Raw genomic sequence first — 21,748 nt, 5'->3', positions numbered from 1 at the left:
ACTGTAAGATAATAAATCTGTGTTGTTCTAAGCTTCTCAATTGGTGATAATCTGTTACAGCAAGCATGTGAAACTAAGACAGAAGATCACCTTCAGTTTGAATGACCCTGGTTAAGACCCTATTGGTCACGTCCCAAGAATTATCTGTGGGTTATCATACTGCACACATAAATCACCAAACAAAAAAATGGCTCTAAGGGCGTTGAGGATTTCTGTCTAGCCAATTCCCTCAGACCACTTACAGAGCCTGCCTTTATCCTGCTCACACCATCAATGAATCTGGCCCCTCTCTGCTTCCCTCCGCCTTGTAAACAGGTTCCCTTCAAGGCCCTGCTGGAGAACAGATAGGGTAAGAGCTGTGCAGCACAAGTGACCTTGATCATATTTACTGGCAAAATGCAGTTTCAACAAGTCACCATCAGTAAACAAACAAACAAACAAACAAACAAACAATAGCCCACAAAGCCCAGGGCTCCCCAAGGAGGTCAGAACAACAAAAATCAAACAGGAAAGTTTGGTTGGACCTGAACAAACTCATGCTAAGACTTCTCCACCTACCTGTGGGCAGAGGTCATCCTGATGAGATGCTAATTTAGACACTCAAGTAGATGCTATAGGTCGTCATGGCCCTATCTGTGAAATTCACAAGAAAAGGCCCAGCCAAGGTGGGCATGGGGATGTGGAGAACTTTTAAGTTCTTTGCCTGAAAGACCAAGGAAGTGGTCTGTGAGACAGAACCATGTAAAGGCACTTGGCAGATAGACTATAAACCAGAGGATAGCTCCTTGCTTACTTTTTAATATTCAATTTGACAACATAATTGTGCTGATGAGCATCTTACTCTCAGTAAAACGTAAGAAAAGAGTTCACAGCCCTGATTTGCTCCCCACCTCTCCCTGACTGAAAGTTCCCTCCTTATGCCCCACCATCCTATTTGGAAAAGGGGAGATAATAACAGCAACCTCACAGTGTGGTGAGGGTGATTAAATGAATCAGCGGTTGAAAAATGACTAGCACATTACAGAGAATCAATAGATATTAAAAGTCCCTGCTTAACCCCTTCTTGACTGCATCAGATTAAACAGATCCCCCTTTCCGCTTTCAAAAATGGCCACAACTAAATAGTTCCTAAAATGGCAGAAACTACCATGTTTTAAAGATCTACAGTGAGAGACAGGGGTTCTACAGTCTCCTTTGGCCCATATTTCCATCTGACCTTCTCAAGCCCACTTGTTTTTATTCTGTCCTCTGCAATAGTGACACAAACAAGTTCCTACTTTCTGTTTATAGATAAAGCACCTCCTTGCAGTTTCTTCAGTCTGTTCCCTCTGTGTCACACAGATGGCATTTGGGAGCCTCTCTACTGAACGTATGTCTTTACTGAAGAGTTGTTAGTGTTCATGCATTCACATCCTTACATCCAACGTCCTGTTATACAGAGACTAGTTCACTGCATCCCCATAACACATTCCTTCCCTCCACACTTTCACGTCAGAAGAATGCCATGATGCTTTCATCAGAGAAATATGTCCCAAAGACCTTCACCTCTAGGCTCCTGGTGACCCAAGGACGGGATGATGGAATGCCATTCCCATCTGATAACCAGTTTCTTGACTTAGGTGAAACCTAATTCTAGGAGGCAGAAAGCCAAATTCTTAGCCAGGTCCTGGATAGGCACTCACTTGTTGTGTTTACTTGTCCAATAAACCTTCTGACTGGATGTAGAGATGGCTCTGGTTGGGACCTATGTCCTCAGAACATAGGAAAAGGAGCCTGAATAGACTTCTTCTAGCCCAGCAAATCATGCCTGCCCTGAACTCTTCCAGAACCTCCAGAGGTAAGAAAAAGTGAGTGGATGGGAACTTCCTGGAGGATCTGGAATTGGTGTGGGTTCTTTAGCTAAGTCCTGCCATGAGCTTGGTTCCTAGTCTGACTCTGCTCAGTCATCTCTGGGGCCTTCTCTGGGCCTCAGTTTCTCCGCCCTGCAATGCCAAAGGCAGGGTCCAATAATCTTGAGGATCTAGTCAAGCTCTCAAGACTCTGTTTCCTTTTTTCCCACTTTCAGTATTATGGTGAGACCTTTTCATCCCAGGCTGTGAATGGCATTGCAACAGTAACTAGATAAATATTTTGGGTATATTATTAAATGTGTTTTATTTTTCCCCCCGTTTATGTGGAAGTATTTCTTCAGGCAAATTGAAGTCATCAGAAATAATGACTATTAGTCAGTCAGTGAACATTTAAGTGCTACTCTGGGCTGTGTCTTTGGGCACAGGACAAAGGCCAGACAGAGCCTCTCCCACAAAGAGTTCATATCCTAATTGGAGAAAACAGAAACTAATCATGGAAATAAGAATAATAACAGGAATAACGCAATGAGTGTTCTGGGGAAGAGAAAATTGGGTGATTGGGGAAGTGCTCTTATGAGCAAGGGCTTGCCGCTGCCCAACCTGCACAGAAGCCAATACTATGGCACTAACTTCTGAGAAAAGAAAGAGCTTTAGTGTGAGGTGGACCAGCAAGGACACAGGAAGCAGGGGTCCCCAATCTGTCTGCTGGATCCAGGGTTCATGGAGAAATTTAAGGGGTTGGAGGCTGAAGCTGATTGGCCAATGGTTGAATCAGTCATCAAGTACTTGGGCTGCTGGAAGCCAGATTCTCATTGAAGAACTTCTTAGTAAAAAGCTACGGTGGCAACTTTCTATTCTCTGAGCTTCTTAAACTGAAAATTCTTGGTTCCAGGGTCATCCTGGAGACAGGGGTTTCCATCGTGCAGCAGTGCTGTCTGTAAAATAACTCAAGGTTTGATTAACCAACAACCTAGTTGAGGAGGCAAAACCAGTTTAAGCTGGTGGACATTTTTATGCTGTTTCATTCAGTACTTCTGCTAGGCTGGGGAGAATAGAGAAAGCCCCTTGAAGAAGCTGCCATGTGACGACTAGAGGAAAAGTCAGGAGCGTTCCAAGCAGAAGCAAGAGAGTGATCAGGCTTGATGTGCTTGAAAGGCTGGAAGGAGTCCAGAAAGATTAGCAAGGGCCAGATCACTAGGCCTTACAGACCAGGGCTAGGAGATTCATTTTAGTTTATTTGCTTACTATTGTTTATTTATTTTTGGCTATGCTCAAGGCATGGAGAAGTTCCCAGGCCAGGGATCGAACCTGTGCCACAGCCATAACCGGAGCTACAGCAGGGATCTTTAACCCACTGCATCACAAGGGAACTCCTAGAAGACTAATTTTAATTTGAAGGATTTTATGATCAGACTTCAGTGCTGTGGACTGAACTATTAAATTCCAGAAGAGTCCATGTTAAGTGTAGGTAAAGTAAAACAATTGATAAGCATAGTTCAGTGGTATTCCCGAGGAAGAGCGTGGTGGCTGTTGAGTAGATGGAAGGAAACCCCACGCCATGTTAATCTGGCAAGTCAGCCCGGGAGGGCTGAGATCGGAAGAGGAGTCCCAGTGATGAGAGAGCGGGAAGTTGGGGTGCCAGAATGGAGAATGCACTGGGCTCGAGGTGCTCCTGGGTGAAGGAGAAGGAGACGGGATAAGAGGAGGGGGTGGTACCTTTACCTGGGAAGACCCCAGAGGAATAACAGGACTCCGGTGGAGATAAAGAGGGGGTAGTCTGGGGAGCCTGATTTCTGAAAGAGGATGAGATGTTGGTAACACGAGAGAAGTAGGATCAACACACACCCATGGGCATCTCTTCCACTCCTCAAGGAGACCTGGCACACAGGTCATGGGCTTGAATTTAGACGAGAGCCTGGTTTCCCCTGACCTTGCTTATCTCATCAATTCTTCCCTAGTTAGGACACTATGTTTGTATTTTTTTTCTTGCCTCGATATATGTAACTTTCTAGTTATTCCCATCTGATTCTAATTTATATTAGAAAATGTTCAGTTTGTTGGTTGATTATGAACAATAATATACCTAGAACCATTTCTAAAAACAGCCATAATAAAGTCAATCTCACTCCTCCCAGTCAGAGACTATCCTTAATATTTGACATATTTATTTTCAGTCCTTTCCTGTGCATATACATATAGTTTTCTTTTCTTTTTTTTTTTTTTTTTTTTTTGTCTTTTGTCTTTTTGTTGTTGTTGTTGCTATTTCTTGGGCCGCTCCCGCGGCATATGGAGGTTCCCAGGCTAGGGGTTGAATCGGAGCTGTAGCCACTGGCCTACGCCAGAGCCACAGCAACGCGGGATCCGAGCCGCGTCTGCAACCTACACCACAGCTCACGGCAACGCCGGATCGTTAACCCACTGAGCAAGGGCAGGGACCGAACCCGCAACCTCATGGTTCCTAGTCGGATTCGTTAATCACTGCGCCACGATGGGAACTCCTACACATAGTTTTCTATTCATCATTGGGAGAGTATTACATATTCCTTTCACTACGAACCTTTTCTATATGAATATGCCTTAAATGCATTAATTTAATGGATGATGATATTCCTTTGTAAGTTCACACCAATATTAATTTAACTGTGTCCCTATTATTTTGCTGGTAAAAAGTAGCTGGGATTGGACACATGTTATTACCCTGTAACAGGTCTTTCTAAAAATCTACACATACCCTTACATGGAATCTTCACAATAGCCATGCAGTTAGTTGAACACTATTTTTTAACTCCCATTTTACAGATGAGGAAAACTGAGGCACAGTGAGGCTTGGTGACCTGCACAAAATCATCCTCGCTAGTTAAGATATACAGCTGGGGGTATTATTACTACTTCAGGGAATATGCTCACCTTCACATATTTGTATCTGTAAATTCTCAAGATAGCTTCTCAGAAGCAGAATTTCTGGATTGAAGGGTGAAACCTTTGCTTTCTTTTCTTTTAAGGTTCTAATGTCTATTCACAAATTGCTTTACAACATCACCCCCAACCAACAACACATGAAGCTGTCCTTGTCACAACATCCTTACTCCAAATACTGTGACAGGATTGTGGCTAATTTTGCTGTTCTTTGATCGCTCACCTAGTGAGGCTGAATTTCCATTTTTTCATATGTTACCTTTTAATTTTTAATCCATTGAACAGCCTATTCGTCCTATGTCCATTGTTAACTGGGAGATTTTTTAAAAATTTGGAAGGACCTTTTGCGTACTTATGGTATTATTCTTTGCTTTGGTATATTTGTGTCAAATGCCTCATTTTTTTCTCACTTTGCCTTTTAACTGGAATTTTTTATGTAGAGCTAGATTAGCAAAGTTTTTCTATAAAGTGCCAGAGAGTAAATATTTTAGACTTCGTGTATGTTCTCTAGTGAAACTACTCAGCGCTACCATAGTACCCGGAAAACAGGAATAGATGATACGTAAACTAATGGGTGTAGCTGGATTTGGTTCATGGGTTGCAGTTTGCAGACCCCAGATGTACAAAAATGTCGAACCTGGAGTTCCCCCGTGGCCTAGTGAGTTAAGAACTGTGCATTTCACTGCAGCAGCTCAGGTCACTGCTGTGGTGTGGGTTCAAGCCATGGCCCAGGAACTTCTGAATGCCATGGGTGTGGTCAAAAAAAAGGTCTAACCTTGAGTTAGGAAATCCTTCGTTGCTCCCCTTTGAGGTTTTCTCCACTGCTTTTATACTCATAATCCAGGTCCTCTGTAGAGGCAGCTGAATACTCACCCAAACTCTAGCTTGGAAGTTGGAAACAATTCAAAATCTTGCTGCTTCTAAACACTCCTTTTCTTCTTCCCCTCCACACACATCACGTCTCCTTCTCCCTTCCTTGTTGGAGTATCAAGGCAATTCTTCCTGTCTTCCAAAGAGCAACGGTATTACTCAGCCCCCTTCACTGCCTCTCTTCCTGCTTCATGAACTCTCTCCAACAAATGAGTTCCATTCACAAGTGGAACTGTGGTGAACAAAATTTTCCCCATCTCATTATACACAGACAAACTAAACCAAGCTCAAGATCAGAGATATATCCATCTCTATTTTATTTTGGCTTCTTTTTTGTGCATTTGACTCTTTAGTCCTTTTGGTCTTTATATTGTGGTATATGCTTTGAGAAATCATGCCAACTTCATTCCAAATAGTTAACCACTTACCCCAAAAATAGACTTGGGTATACATAGAAGAGTGAGTTTGTGATTAAATTTGGCATTCAAAATTAGAGGAGAAAGAATCATTAAATAATTCTGGGACATCTTCTCTGCATTCTCTGCCTATCAGTTCTTCTACCACTACCATGCTGTTTTGATTACAATCTATTATAATAGCTCTTAAAAAATGTCTTGGCTACTTGCACCATTTCTGCTTCCAGATAAATGTTAGATGCACTTTTTCAAGGGCCTATTCTATAAGAATTTTTATTAAAATTATTTAAGTCATAATATAACATCAGAAGAATATATATCTATATACCATTTGCTCTTCTGACAAGGAACATCTACCCAAATTTTATTTTGTATCTTTTAAGGAAATTTTACTTATTATTTGTGCTAATTAGTATAAAAAATGTAAGGTCTTTTTTGAATTGAGAATTTTGACAAATTTATTAGCTAAGAATTGATATTCTAGAAGCACAATTTACTAACATTTTCATGTGTGATTTTTATATCAATCATCATTCGTGACTGGCTCTTTCATTTCCTTCTATAAAAGTGTCTGTAATTCTTTAACAGGTCTTTGTTCTATCTCCTCTATATTAGTCATTTCCCTTTTTGGCTTTTCTCACTCTTGTTTACCTTTTTCTCTTCATTGTGGGAGTTTCTTAAGTTTGTCCCACACTGCTGATCCTATTTTCTATTGTGTCAAGTCTACTACTTACCATCTGCAGGACAGGCACCTTTAATGTACAAGTTCTATTTCTCTTTGATATTATTTATAGTCTCCATTCATTGACTTTGTTTTACTCGAAGGATGCAAAAATGACTTGGAATCTATAAAACAAAAAGAAAAAAAAACAGGGAGTTCCCATTGTGGTGCAGCGGAAATGAATCCCACTAGTATCCATGAGGAGGCAGGTTTGATCCCTTGCCTCACTCAGTGGGTCAGGGATCTGGTGTTGCTGTGAGGCTGTGGTGTAAGCTGCAGATGTGGTTCAGATCCTCTGTTGCTGTGACTGTGGTATGCAGGCTGGCAGCTGTAGCTCTGACTAGACCCCTAGCCTGGGAACTTCCATATACCACAAGTGTAGCCCTAAAAGCAAAAAAAGAAAAAAGGAAAGAAAGAAAGAGAGAGAGAGAAAGGGAGGGAGGGAGACCAGAAGGAGAGAATAGGTTAAAATGAAAAGACTGAGGAACCAAGAGTTGGTTTAATTTCTTTTTCATTTTATCTCCCATAGAAGGTAATTTTCAGAGGTATGTTTTTCCTTTTTTTTTTTTTTTCTGGATACACTTCTGTTTTCTTTGTGTTGATTGTTTTTCTCCTACAGGAGGTATGATGTTAATATTCTCTCCTCTCTCTCCCTCCTTGTTCTAGAAGGAGAGTTCTACCCAAAAGCAATGTTTACAAGCAGCTTCCACATTTAGACTCTTCTTAGCCTCTCCTGCTGTTCATTTCTGGCCTGAGTTAAACTGTATCTTACCTGGAGGATAAGTTGAAAAAGTAAATGAATCCATAAATCAACGAATTGTAATGGGCAGGCTAATGAACACATTCCTCAAACCCCAGATCCAGAAACATGATGGAGATTCATGCCAGGATGTTCGTATCTGCAAACCTCCACATCCAGACTCCTGCGCCCTGTCAGCTATGGGGGGGAGGGGGCATTTGTTAAACGCTTCTCTGAGATGTCAAAGATAAGTTCCACAAGACTTCGCAGCAGGAATGCACAGCGCCACAGGAGCCTGCCAGAACCGTAGGAGGCAGATACTCTCTGCCCTACAAATCTTGTTTCCAGGCACCAACGATGCAAGCAGCGACTCAGCCTGTGACTCAGGGATTCCCAGCTGTGTGGGTGATGATCACATGAATCCCAAGCTTAGACGTGGGCCACAGGACATTGGGGATTGATCTGGAACAGCACAGGAGCTTGGGAGAGGCCAAGGACCCAAGAGGAGATCTTCACTGTGTCTCTGTGGGATCCAGTGATAGGCATGGGAAGGTTGAGACAAGTGGGAGAGAGTGAATAACAAAGCACCACACAGCCTCACTGATCCTCTCACCCAGCCTTAAGTCATGCCTCTGAAGGGCAGAGCTCAAAGTCTGCCTGTGACCTAGTAACTTCTATCAGTCAGCCATCCTGGTCCACCTCCGCATCACGGCCTGGGGAGGAGTACCAGCTCACCAGTTTGCCACCAGGCAGGGTCACGTGACTAGGCTTGGCCAAGGGGCTGTGGGCAGAAGTGATGCGGGTCATTCCCAGGACACAACTGCTGGTGAAAGGCTCTTTCAGAGTCTTCTTCACTGGCATGGCGGTCAGAGCAATGGACACATCTCCTGGTTATGACATTGCAAGATGGTGACGATGGCCTTCAGTCTGGGTCTCCAAGTAATTATATGGGTCTGTGGTATACATAAATACACATGTGTCGCTTTAAGCCATGAAACTTGAGGGCTGTCTGGTGGGCTTTGAGGATTATTGATGACCACGGCATAATCTCGATTATTTTGACAAATATATTCTCTGATTAACTGAGTGATCATGGGCAACTAGCTGAACCTCTCTGGGTTATCTATCATTTCCTCATTTAGCAAATGGAGAACATTATAGCACTTGCCGTATTAAAAAGATTTAAATGTGAATGTGCTGTTTTAAAGGAGGTAACTAATGTGTGTGTATAGCATGTAACAAGTGCCTCACAAATGTTACCTCTTAGCTTTATTTGATTCTCCAAGAGACAGAAATTAAAACGAGTGTTCTGTCAACTTACATCAATTTATATGTGAAAAGAGAAAGGGGGAGGGGAGAGAAGAGGGGGAAAGAGAGAGAATCCTTTGGAAACATACCTCATTTATAGAGCAATTAATGGGATGTCTATCAAAACCACCAACACTTTATTGCCCAAGTCACATAAGCCAGTGTGTTCAAGGTTTCATGAGATCTGAGCTCCTTGAGTTTTTGTTAAAGATACATTTCTAAGGAGAATAAAGGTTCTCATTCCCCAGAATAACATTCCCACATGCCATTCGTCTTCCTCTTCATTACTGTCCCAAGATGGAAGTGGCAGACCTCTGGGAAAGTAGGATTGCTTTCTAGAGGCTCTTATTTTCTCACAGCAGGGAGGGAAGCCAACTCCGGGTGTGGTGTCCCTGCCTGCCTTCTCCACACACATTCTCCTTGGGGTGCCTCAGCATACCAGAGGTGTGGTTGGTAAGTATCACTCCACCCATGGGGTGTCTTCTTGGCCAAGCCTCATATGACCCAAACTCTCATTAATAAGACTGTGCAGTAGCAGGAATGAAGGGGATATATTTAGTGTTCTCCATTGTCTCCCCCAGTAGACTGGTGGATCTGTCTTCCAAGAACAGTCCACCTTCCATAAAACCACCTCTCTCCAAGCAACTCCTTGAAGGTCTCCCACTCAAATATCTTCCTGGCCCAAGTAGGCTTCTTGGATGAACTGTGACACCACCACAAGCCAGGTACAATAGCGAAGGGCCACAACGACCCAACACAAATCTAGGGAAAGCCTCACACCGAGGCCGCAGGGTTCTTCCCAAGCATCACACCCAGGAGAGCCAGCTTCTCAAGAGGTGCTGTTCAGGCTTGTCCCGAATGTAATCACACAGTGGAGTCACCAGTGTTCCAAGACAATTATGTAGTCCTTGGAGGCTAGTGAGGTTGGTTAAGCTCAGAATCCAAACTTCTTCTCTTATGGGGACAATGTAAACAAAGACCAGTTTCTCTAAACATACACTGATCCCTCCAGAGAAACACACGCACCTCCCATTTCCATCTAGGTTGAATGGTCAACATCTTCCCCTGTACCAGCCTATTCTCACTGAACATTGGTTCTGAGATTTTTTTTCTAGTGAGTAAACATCCAAGGACAACTCACCTCAAGGATCAAAGACAAAAGCCCACTGACAGAGCTGGGGGGAAACCAAACACATATAAGTATGACGTGGATGGATGCATTGGGTATTGGTGTCAGAAAGGGTGTGTGTGTGTGTGTGTGTGTGTGTGTGTGTGTGTGTGTGTGTGTGTGTGTGTGTGTGTGTGTGTGTGGTGTGTGTGTGTGTGGTGTGTGTGTGTGGTGTGTAGTATGCAACGCCAGTGTTTACAGTCTTTCAATGTGGCTGAGCCAAAAACGGAACTGTTGAAATCCAGGCAGTCTATTCAACCTTACTTCCAAGGGAGCAACATTTTTTTAAGACTCTCCACAAAAACTGGGTAAATGGTACTATCTATCATCCTGAGGCTATAAATTCTGGTGTTGGAGGCGAATATGAAGACCTGTTCCCTCTATTACCATCTGTCTACACTTTGTGATTCTTGAAGATAGGTGTCCCTCTACTCCTGTCTCCTTTGTCCAGGTAGAGAGAAAATGATGACTTCTGCCAGCAGTCTGGGCCAAGTCAGAAAATCCCATCCACCAAGACCAGGGAGTCTGCAGTTGTGGAACCCTCTAGCCTGCAAGCCTAGTCCCAACAGGACATTACACTGAGGGGCAGAATTTTAAAATAACATTGGATACCTGTGTATTTCTTGAGCCCTCTCGTTCTCTTAGTTGTTTTCCTTCCTCCACTGGCAGAACACAGATTAACACTACATTAATTTGGGAGCATCTAAAAGGACATAACGTAGCTCAACTTAGTTCCTACTTTATGGACTCAGTCCCCCATGAGCCTCTCAAGAAAGTCCAGAAATCCTGGGAGAGTGGAACAAGGAAGATCTATTTGTTTCTCTTCAAAATCCCCATTTTCTTACCTCACCCATATTGCCTCCTGGAAGCTCTAAGATATAAATAGCACGTTATGGGCTGTACTTTCTCTTCTAACTCTGAAAGCCTAAAACCCTGGATTTAAATGATATTAGGATCATCTGTATTTTTAGGTCACAAACTAGCAAGTAGCTGTTTGACATTTCTCACTGACTTCCCAACGGCAGGTCTCAAAGATAAAAGCAATTCGATTCTTCCTTGTAAATACTCTTCATCTAGGGCTCAACTCCTGAAATGGACTTCTATGACTCGGAGAAGTCATTTAAAAATCCCAGGTCACCAGCTTCCTTTGATCCGATACGGCCTTTCCACTGGCTGCCTCTATTGTCCAGGAGCCAGTAAGGAGTTCAGTGGTACTTCCTTCCTGGACTTGTGGCCAGCTGGTTTTACAGGGGGAGCCCCCCATTACATACAATGTCTTGTGCCAAGAAAAGGCCTTTCCATGAATGTACACTTTCAGTTACACTGAATCTATTGGAGAATGTGCAGGTTTTGGGAAGGACAAGCAATCTTTGACTTGTAGAGGTAATTCTCATCCATATTCAAATCCCCATATCAGGAGTTCCCATTGTAGCTCAGCAGCTTAAGACCCCGACTAGTATCCATGAGGATGAGGGTTTGATCCCTAGCCTCACTCAGTGGGTTAAGGACCCGGTGTTGCCATGAGCTGTGGTATAGGACACAGTTAGAGACGCAGCTTGGATCTGGTGTTGCTGTGGCTGTGTGTAGGCTGGCAGCTACAGCTCCAATTCAACCCCTAGCCTGGGAACTTCCATATGCCATGGGTGCAGCCCTAAAAAGACACACACACATACACACAAAATCCCCGTATCACAAATAACAAACATTGATCACCCACTACGTTCAAAGAAAAATTGTGCTCTGTATATTTTTCCCATAATGCTTTAATATTGCCTCTGTGTTCTATCCTCTCCCTCCAAAAAGCTATAATTTTAAAAGGGAACATTTAAAAAAAAAAAAAAAAAGCGTAAGCAAAAGGCAAGCTTCCTCGCTCTCCAAGTCCACTCTAGATCGTTAAAGTCACAGGGGATGGTTCCATCAGAGTTCTCTCACCACCACCACCACCACCAATTTTCTGGGGATTATAAATCACTGATTTCCACACTGAAATCGCAACTGACAACCACTGAGAACATCTGCCAAGGGTGTGTCACAGCTGAAGGCGGTTAAGAGTCCATACAGGAATCCTGTTCTCAGACTTGGGGACCCTGAGATACCACTGGAATTTGCCTAAAGGCCAGGACCAATTACCGCAGAGCTCCCAGTGGAAAGCTCAGGATTTCCTAGACTGCTTTCTTCGTCACTTCTTCCGGAAAGATGCTGTGGATGTCAACGAAGGGACTCTAGAAATGCTCTCTGCCATCGGCCAGAATGTGCCACCCCCAATGGCAAGACGCCTCCATGACTTCTCTCACTTCTTATTTTAAAACTAAGGAATCCATCTCTCTAGTCCATAACCCTGTTTGAAGCAGTCACTTTTAATATACGTCCTCCTTTATTAAGGGTGTTTATTTAGTGACATCCTACCTTTTCTATTGACTTTTACTTGACAGGTCAGTCTTCAAGAAAATACGTGGAAACCAAAAATATCACCATCACAGAATTTTAGGCAGGTTTTAAGACAGGAAAGCTTGATTTAATTTGGTGTGCTACATCAATTTAATGGATGAGAAGCATGTTTCTTAAACGGAATGAGTTGCAGAAAGAAATCAGAGGATTGATGGAGAAACCAGATTGCCTTCCAGATCCTTCCAAGTAAGTGGACTCACAGATTGGCTTTAACTATTTAGTTTAGAGTAAATCATCACTACATTGGTAGAAAGACCAAAAAGAAAAAAAAAAAGATAATATTAAACAGAACTTTTAAAAAATAATCTGCAATTTTTTTTATAATTTCAAAAGCCAAATTATCCAATTTGGAGGGATTCTGATAATTTTTACATGAAGGAGATTCATATAGTGATACAAACAGATAATCAGTACTCCAGAAGAATGATACGGGGAAGATAAACAGAAGAAGACTTTACAGAAGTTAACCAATTTGGCTAAAAGCTTAAAAGACAACAGAGATACTTGGAACCCATCCTGAGCTCTCAGCCCACAAGAGTTAAGAACTAATACTCTGCTGAGGTGTTCAACAGGTGTAAGACCACAGCCTACAGCTTCCTAGCACAAACAGCTTCTTTGCTTACCCAAGTGATACTACATTTGATGGGGTGAGATGGTAGGGTAAAATGTTAATTATTTAGTAAGGTAATGAGTAAAACAGAAGGTAGAATGTATTGATTGCTTACTTTTTACACCTGATTATCACACACAGATTGGTCAATCTAAAAATGCTGTATTCTACAAGATTCCATTTTTAACCCACTTCTTTTTCACCAAAATAGAATGCCCACAAACAATATGTACTTCTGCAAAATGCATGGAGCAAGCCAAGTGTAAGGAGAGGCATCTGGTCGCTTATGTTGCAACTAAGACTATTTCCATCTTGCATTGCCTTTTTTTTTTTTTTTTTTTTTAACAGCCATACCTGCTGCATATGGAAGTTCCCAGGCTAGGGGTCAAATTGGAGCTGCAGCTGCCAGCCTACACCACAGCCAAGCAATGCAGGATCTGACCTGCATCTGTGACCTACTCCATAGCTTGGGGCAGTGCCAGATCCTTAACTCACTGAGAGAGGCCAGGGATAGAACCTGCATCTTCAAGGGCACTAGGTCATGTTCTTAACCCAGTGAGCCATGACAGGACTTCCTTGTATTGCCTTTCAACAATTTAAAAATGCCTGTCTTCACAGCCTAAGTGCAGGGCTGCTAGTTTGAGACTCTGCCTGTACACCTGCTAGGAAAATGTAGCCATGTCCTCAGCATCAACTGTCAACTGTATGCTGTTGGCCAACAACTCTCAAATCTACTTTCCTAGTCACTGTATCTCTGCAGGATTCCAGGACTATGTCTGGCTACCTGGTAAACATCTCCATTTAGGTGTCTGACAAGTACCTCCAACTTAACATCTCTAGACCCCAAATGAAAGCTGCTTCACAACAAGGGAAATGAGGGCCCCATGACATGTATATTAAGGGAAAGTCTGCGGTTTGAAAACCATCCAAATCCCTACTCTTTCCAATCATGTAATAATACATGGTCCATTTTCATCTCCCTCTCATTATTCTCTGGGCATGTGGGCCTTCCTGTTAGTTTACTGCCCAGCATTTCAACCACGAGGGTTTCTCACTTGCAGTTTGCTCTTTCTAGGTGCTTCTCCGATCTTTGACTATCTGAGGTCTAATAGGCATACATAGCTCAGCTCAAATGGCAGATCCCAAGAGGACTTTTCAGACCCCAAAGGCTCCTCTTTCCCTCAGTTTCATTCTCTATCACTCACTGGATCCTGCATTCTGGCTCTCAATATCTAAACTTTAAATTTTTTATCCCCCACCCCCAGGTGAGCAGGCACTTTGCCTGCCTTGGTCACTATTTCCCTGGAACAGTATTTCACACAGTAGGCATTCATTACATATTTGTTGAATAAATGAATGAATGACACAATGCGCCATCATGCCCCACAGACCTGTTTCTCCCAACTTCTCCCCTCCTTGCAAGCGTCCCTGCCTTTCACACAACTACTCAAACCAAAAAGCATCAGCCTAGAAACTTCCCTCCTTCTTAATCACATCAAAATCCCCAAAAGAAAACAAATAACCTTCTAAAATATTTCTCTGACCTAATTCCTCCCCCCTGCCTCTGGGCTACTGTTCAATTCCCCCATACACCCACCCAATTGAACCTTTCCCATTTGTCCCCTAGATCTTCCTAAAACTTAATTTTGATCCTATCACTGTCCTTCTTAATTCTTCAAAGGCTTCACTGCCTAAGAATAAAAGGAAAATTCCCCATTAAGTCGTGGAAGATATTTCATGAACTGGATTCTATTTGCCAGACCAGTCTCTTCTACCACCTCATGCTTATTAACTTCAACCATAGAACACACATACCCTTCCTCCACCACCTGGAAATGTCCATTACACATGCCTGGACCTGCTGTGTGACAAATGGACCGTAACTAGTAAAATCCTAGCTCAAGCATTTTCCAAGTTGTCTGAATACATGTAGGTGCACCTGATCCAATCATACCTCCATTATAGGACGTTTTGCACTATAATAATAGTCTTTTTACATATCTATTGTCTTCTCTTTGGCCATGAGGTCAAGGAGGGGTTATGTCTTCTTCACATTCATATTCTTAGCAACTAGCATAGGGCCCAATGCTTTGAACTTTTTGTCCCTGTTGAATTAATAGGTAGAGAGATGTCAATAAATCTATGAGAGTAAATTTTTGTGGTGAGTTTTCATCAATTATAATTCTCTGGAATTTCTTGATGACATATTGGCTTCTGACTAGAAGCCATTATTCAAATGCTTAAATGATTACAACTCCCTTTAGAGCATCCGTTTTAGGCTGGGAATGTGGCGAGGGCTCCAGTAATCACTGTAGAATATGATAAAGGGAGCCACACCCAAGCTTGACTGGATCTGAGCCCTCCTCACTTTAACCATTTGAAATTCCATTTGCATGGGATTCATTTTTCTAGTTTCTTATAGAACGTAGCCATCCATGAACTTTCTGCTTTTAAACAACGAGAAGAGACTCCTGCTTCAAGCCCTGATGGAGTAACTGCTGTTGGAGTAGCTCTTCTCTGTAAACAGTGATAAAATTGGCCAAAGTATATAAGGTACACATTTTCAGGCACTGGAGGATAGGTGGCCTCGGACTGAGATTCCTGAGATAAAGGAATCACATGAGGTAAGCCTCATGTTCACCTGGGCCCTCTGTTGGGGAAAATTTCCCAGCCCTAGCGTAGGGAGGTAGAACCCAAAGTGCATGGCAGTCCTGCTGAACTGAAGAAGCAGAGATCAACGTTTAGGAATGCTCACACAGGGGGCAATTTCAGGGCAGAGTACTAGAAAGAGTTGAAGCACATGGGAGAGTGAGGAGTGGTGTGAGCAGTCTGTGTAGGGTTCTCTGCAAGACCTTAACCAAGGCCAAGCTGCAGATGTGCATGATGAGGTTCCGGGTAGAGAGAGCTGCTTGAGGGTTGAGAATGGTGTCTCTGGAGGTCACACAGTACTTGGAGACACTGGATTATTATCTCACCCAGAATAGAGGGATACTACTGACATGTCAGGCAGGCAAGTGGACATCAGTGAGTCCCCTGCTTAGGAATAAGGTCCATGGTCCAGAGCAGGGAACAACTATGGCCCGTGGATGGACCATATAGTTTTATAAATAAACTTTTAGTGAAATATAGTCATGCTTATTTACTTACATGGTTTTATGGCTACTTCCATGCTACAATGGCAGAGTTGAATAATTACAATGGAGACCAAGTAAGTCATATACCTAAAATATGTATCATCAGGTTGTTTAAGAAAACCCTGCCAAACCCTGCTGCAGAGTAAAGACTATTCTAGACTGCCCTACCAAAGCCTAAAACCAAGCTCCAACAGACTCAAGGAGAGCATCTAGTATGTTATTTGCCTGTCAGGATGTAACCTAACATGCTTTAAAAGAGGACAATATAATCTAGACTCTTTATAATGTATTACCTATAAGAGTCATCAGATGATTAAGAAAAATACTAAGCATGTAAAGCAGGAAAATGTGACCCATAGTCATGAAAAAAAATAAATAAATAAAAAAGAAGACATCAGAAATAGATCCCAAGTTGACCCAGATGTTGGAAACAGCAGACAAGGACTCTCAAACAGAACTTAAAGGAAAATATAGTCTTAATGAGCAAAGAGATCTAGGGTGCCAGCCATAAGAAAAAGAATTATGAATTTTTAAAATAATTTTTAAAAAGTGGATAAACATAACAGCTGATTAAAATCAGCCAAAGAAAGAATGAATTTGAATACAGATAAATAATACACCAAACTGAAGAAGAAAGAAAAAACTAAAAGACTGAGATAAACAGACCCTCAGTGGTTTGTGGGAAAACATCAAGGAATTTAACATATGTATAAGTATTATACCAGAAGAAGAAGATAAGCATATGAAGGGAGGAAAAAAAAAAAAAACCACCTTAAAAGGAAAAACGGTTGAATATTTCCCCAATTTAATGAGAAACATTAATCTATATATCCAAGAAGATGAGCAAATCCAAGCAGGATAAATACAAAGCAAATCATAACCAGACACAGCAGAGTCAAACTGCTGAAAACCGAAGATAAAGAGAAAATCCTAAAAACACAATATGGGAAGATAAACATCAGAACAAATATTTGCTAACTGCTCATCGGAACAATGGAGGTCAGAAGACAGTGGAATGACATCTTGAAAGTGATGAAAGAGGAGTTCCCACTGTGGCGCAGTGGAAACGAATCCAACTAGTAACCATGAGGATGCAGGTTCAGTCCCTGGCCTTGCTCACGCTCAGTGGGTTAAGGATCCGGCACTGCCGTGAGCTATGGTGTAGATCCAGACACAGCTCAGATCTGGCATTGCTGTGGCTATGGTGTAGGCTGGCAGCTACAGCTGTGATGAGACCCCTAGGAACCTCCATATGCCACAGGTGTGGCCCTAAAAAGACAAAAGACCAAAAAAAAAAAAAAAAGTGATGAAAGAAATAAAAAAGATCATCCCATAATTCTCTATCCAGGGAAAATATTCTAAATTTCCTGTTGTGGCTCAGCGGTAACAAACCCAACTACTATCCATAAGAACCTGGGTTCGATCTCTGGCCCCGCTCAGTAGGTTAAGGATCTGGCATTGCTGCAGTGTAGGTCACAAACACAGCTCAGATCTGGCGTTTTTGTGGCTGTGGCATAGGCCGGTGGCTGAAGCTCCGATTTGACCCCTAGCCTGGGAACTTCCATATGCTATGGGTACAGCCCTAAAAAAAAAAAAATATGAAGGTTAAATAGGATATATATATATTTTTTAGTGGCTGTACCTACACGACATGGAAGTTCCTGGGCACCCCAGCCATAGCTATGACCTACACCGTAGCTGTGGCAACACTGGATCCTTTAACCCACTGCCCCCGGCTGGGGATTGAACCTGCTCCTCCACAGGGATCTGAGCCATTGCAGTCAGATTTTTAACCCACTGCACCACAGCGGGAACTCTAAACAGGACACTCTTAAGAGAGCATTATGAGAAATACTAAGGAATTTCCTCAGACCAAAAGTGAAATGATACAAGTAGAAACTTGTATCTACGGGAAAGAAATACACCAAAAAGGGTCAATATCTGGGTCAGTAATGTATCATCAGATATTTCTCTCCAAGTTTAAAATACAAGTAATTTTTTAAACAAACTAATATCTAACCTAGGGTTTATCATATGTGTAAAGATAATGTGACAAAGGATGAGGGTTGCTGTAAACAAAGGAAGGGGGAATTTCCTCTTTTAATTCTTGCCTGGCTCTTTGAACTGCAAGGTCTTCTCCTGACCTTGGACAGAGATTTGTACCCTTGGTTCCCTGGTTCTCAGGCCTTTGGATTCAGGCTAGAATTAATCACTGGCTTTCCTGGGTCTCCAGCTGATAGATGGCAGATCATGGGACTTCTCCGACTGAATCATCACGTTCGTCAATTCTGCATAATAAACCTCTCTACGTCTGTCTGTCTGTCTGTCTACGAGAACACCTTGGAGATATCATGGATTCAGTTCCAAGTCACCACAAGAAAGAGACTATTACAATAAATCGAGTTCCAGGATTTTTTGGCTTTCTGAGTACATGTAAAAGTCATGTTTTCTCTATCCTGTAGTCCATGAAGTATACAATGGCATTTAGTCTGAAAAGTCAATGTACATAACTTAATTAAAAATACTTTATTGGGGGAGTTCCCACTGTGATTCAGCAGTAATGAACTCAGCTAGTATCCGTAAGGATGCTGGTTCGATCCTTGGCCTTGCTCAGTGGGTTAAGGATACAGCATTGCTGTGAACTGTGGTGTAGGTTGCCGAGGCAGCTTGGATCTCACGTTGCTGTGGCTGTGGTGTAAGCCAGGAGCTGCAGCTCCAATTCAACCCTTAGCCTGGGAACTTACATACGCCACAGGTGCGGCCCTAAAAAAGCAAAAAAATAAAACAAAACCAAAAAACTTCATTGGTTTAAAAAATGCTAACTATCATCTGAGCCTTCAACAAATCATTACCTTTTTGCATACCAACATCAACTATCACTGATCACAGATCACCATGGCAACTATAATAATAATGAAAAACTTTAAAATCTTGTAAGATTTACCAAAATGTGACACAGAGACACGAAGTGAACAGATGCTATTGGAAAAATACCACCAACTGTCTATTTGACACAGGGGTGCCACAAACCTTCAATTGGTAAGAAAAAAAAGAAGTAGCGTCTGAGAGGCTCGATGAGGCCTACTGGAGTGAGGCTTGGGACTTGGTATTTCCGGAGAACTCTACCGTAGTTTTTATATTTGTAATGCACCATAAATGAGGTGGCACAACAATAATTCTAACAGTAAAAAACCAACAGAAAAAATGAAATGGAGGGTAAAAAATACTCAATTACTGCCTTGCTCCCCTCCAAAATAAGGGAAACGAAAACAGAAAGAAACAACGTACGAAACAAATAGGAAGCCAATAGCAAGATGGCGGACATATATGTAACTAAATCAATGATAACATAAAATGTGAGTGGACTCAAGATTCAAACTAGATGTTTTGTTAAACTGGACAGAAAAGCAGGACCCAATTATTTGCTATCTATAAGAAACTCCTGTAGGAGTGCCCATTATGGCTCAGCAAAAACGAATCTGACAAGCATCCATGAGGACGCAGGTTCGATCCCAGGCCTCACTCAATGGGTTAAGGATCCAGCGTTGCCACGAGCTGTGGTGTAGGTCGCAGACACGGCTCAGGTCTAGCATTGCTGTGGCTGTGGTGTAAGCCGGCAGCTATGGCTACAATTCGACCCTTAGCCTGTGAACATCCACATGCCGTGGGTGTGGCCCTAAAAAGACAAAAAGAAAAAACAAGAAAGAAAAGAAACTCACGTAGATTTCCTACATTTTAAATAAAAAACATCATTTTGAGGAGTTCCCGTCGTGGCGCAGTGGTTAATGGCGCATGGTTCCTAGTGGTTCCGACTAGGAACCATGAAGTTGTGGGTTCAGTCCCTGCCCTTGCTCAGTGGGTTAACGATCTGGCGTTGCCGTGAGCTGTGGTGTAGGTTGCAGATGCGGCTCGGATCCTGCGTTGCTGTGGCTCTGGTGTAGGCCGGCGGCTATAGCTCCGATTCGACCCCTAGCCTGGGAATCTCCATATGCTGCGGAAGCGGCCCAAGAAATGGCAAAAAGACAAAAATAAAAAAAAAAAAAAAAACATTTTGAGTAAATACCAAATAAAGATATTCAACATTTATATCTGTAAACATTTTTTTAACAATTGCTTTGCTTGGTTTGTTCATGGCTTATGAATAGAGAACTAAAGTGTGTTACTTAAGCAACTAGATGGGTAGATGGACAGAGAGATGTTAGACAGATCCCCCACCCACCCCCAAACATAAACGAGCATACTACTTAGGATCTTGCTCTGTGTTCAAAATTCCAAAAACAATCTCCTGCAGTAGCCCCACCGAACATATTCTTTTTTAAAATTTACATGTCTTACCTTCTCTGTTAGACTGAAATCTCACTGAGAGTTCAAATACTGAATAAATCTTTACTGATCACTCAGTAAAAATACATCATGCACTGAAGCCATACCCAGAAACCAGTTTCACCAGACATTTACAGACTGGTGCAAGGAAATAACGAGTAAGCAGGCAATCATAATAAACTTATTATACATATGATAAGCTATTTGATAGATAAATAGGTAAAAGAATGAATGAGTGGAACATATTTCCCCAAGTTGGTAGTTTTAATTTCTAAATCAAGTCCAACCACAATCTGAACAATCCCAAGGCATCTCCATGCAGTGGCAGCTGGCAGAGGAGAAAGCAAAATATCAGGCAGGAACTAAAACCCCTTAATAGGATTTGCCCTGAAAACCTGGCATTTCATAAAGCAACAAAGTAAAGGCTTTCTACCTTCTATTTAAGTGGAGCACAGACAATATCTTTCCAAAGCATCATCTGAACCATAATGCCTTTGTTGTTCTTTAGCCTTAATTTAATTGTAAAGAAATGTGGTATCATGTTTTGTTCCATGAAGAGGAAAATAATCCATGTATTATGCCAGCCAATAAAAACAACTCAATATGAGGTCTAAACTTCTGATTATCTTCATTTCCCCTAATTCTAGGGTTGCGTGTTTTTTGGGTTTTTTTTTTTTTTTTTTTTGGAGTATTTGGCATTAAATCAAACTCAAGTCTTAAAGCAGATCTTACACAGTATTGCTACTGTCGTTTGTTTTAGTGCAGGTATCCAGCAAAAACCTGATCGATTCACCACGAGAGGCTTTGGCAATGACCAGATGGCAAGAATTCAGTGTCATCTCCTATAACATGACCTAGGGAGCCAAAGTCATAGCCTTATGAGGGAGACAGAGGAGATCAAATAATATGGAATTTGGGTGCACTCGTTTGAATGTGGGATCTTGAGTATTTCAGAAAGAGTCCATTAATGAACTTTAAGATGCCAATAAGCCTCTGTCATCTTTCAGTTGAACTGTTCATACCTTATCTCAATGAAAACATTCTATGAGTTCCTTATGCAGTACAGCGATTTGTAGGACAGACACAGTCCTTTACGGATTGCCATACCACGTAACCACCCATCCACTCCTTCCATACCAGCCTGCCCTTATTTTGCTCAACTATTTATTCCTCCAACAGGTGGCTTAAAGGGAATGAATACTGATTAATCGTTTTTCTCCTTGAAAGTGGTCAGTTTGAAACAGG

The 21,748-nt window shown here is 42.1% G+C and overlaps 1 long non-coding RNA gene across 6 annotated transcripts in view; it reads right to left on the bottom strand.

Moving 5' to 3' along the window:
* Window positions 1-21,748, bottom strand: part of LOC102165790 — a 56,193-nt gene that overhangs the window by 2,104 nt on the left and 32,341 nt on the right. For 2 of the 6 annotated variants that reach the window (XR_001299792.2, XR_002337046.1), the window contains exons 3-6: window positions 6,787-6,898; window positions 5,640-5,868; window positions 559-703; window positions 243-330 (exon numbers count right to left, since the gene is read on the bottom strand). This is a non-coding gene — a long non-coding RNA (uncharacterized LOC102165790). Of the gene's footprint in view, window positions 1-242; window positions 334-558; window positions 704-5,639; window positions 5,869-6,786; window positions 6,899-21,748 lie in introns of all 6 variants that reach the window. The other 4 variants (XR_002337045.1, XR_001299790.2, XR_001299791.2 and 1 more) reach the window with 4 other exon arrangements.

Source organism: Sus scrofa, chromosome 12 (genome assembly GCF_000003025.6).
Source record: "Sus scrofa isolate TJ Tabasco breed Duroc chromosome 12, Sscrofa11.1, whole genome shotgun sequence".
Classification (NCBI taxonomy): domain Eukaryota; kingdom Metazoa; phylum Chordata; class Mammalia; order Artiodactyla; family Suidae; genus Sus; species Sus scrofa.
The sequence above is the reverse complement of the archived record's forward strand: the minus strand, read 5'-3'. Positions and strand labels throughout refer to the sequence as shown.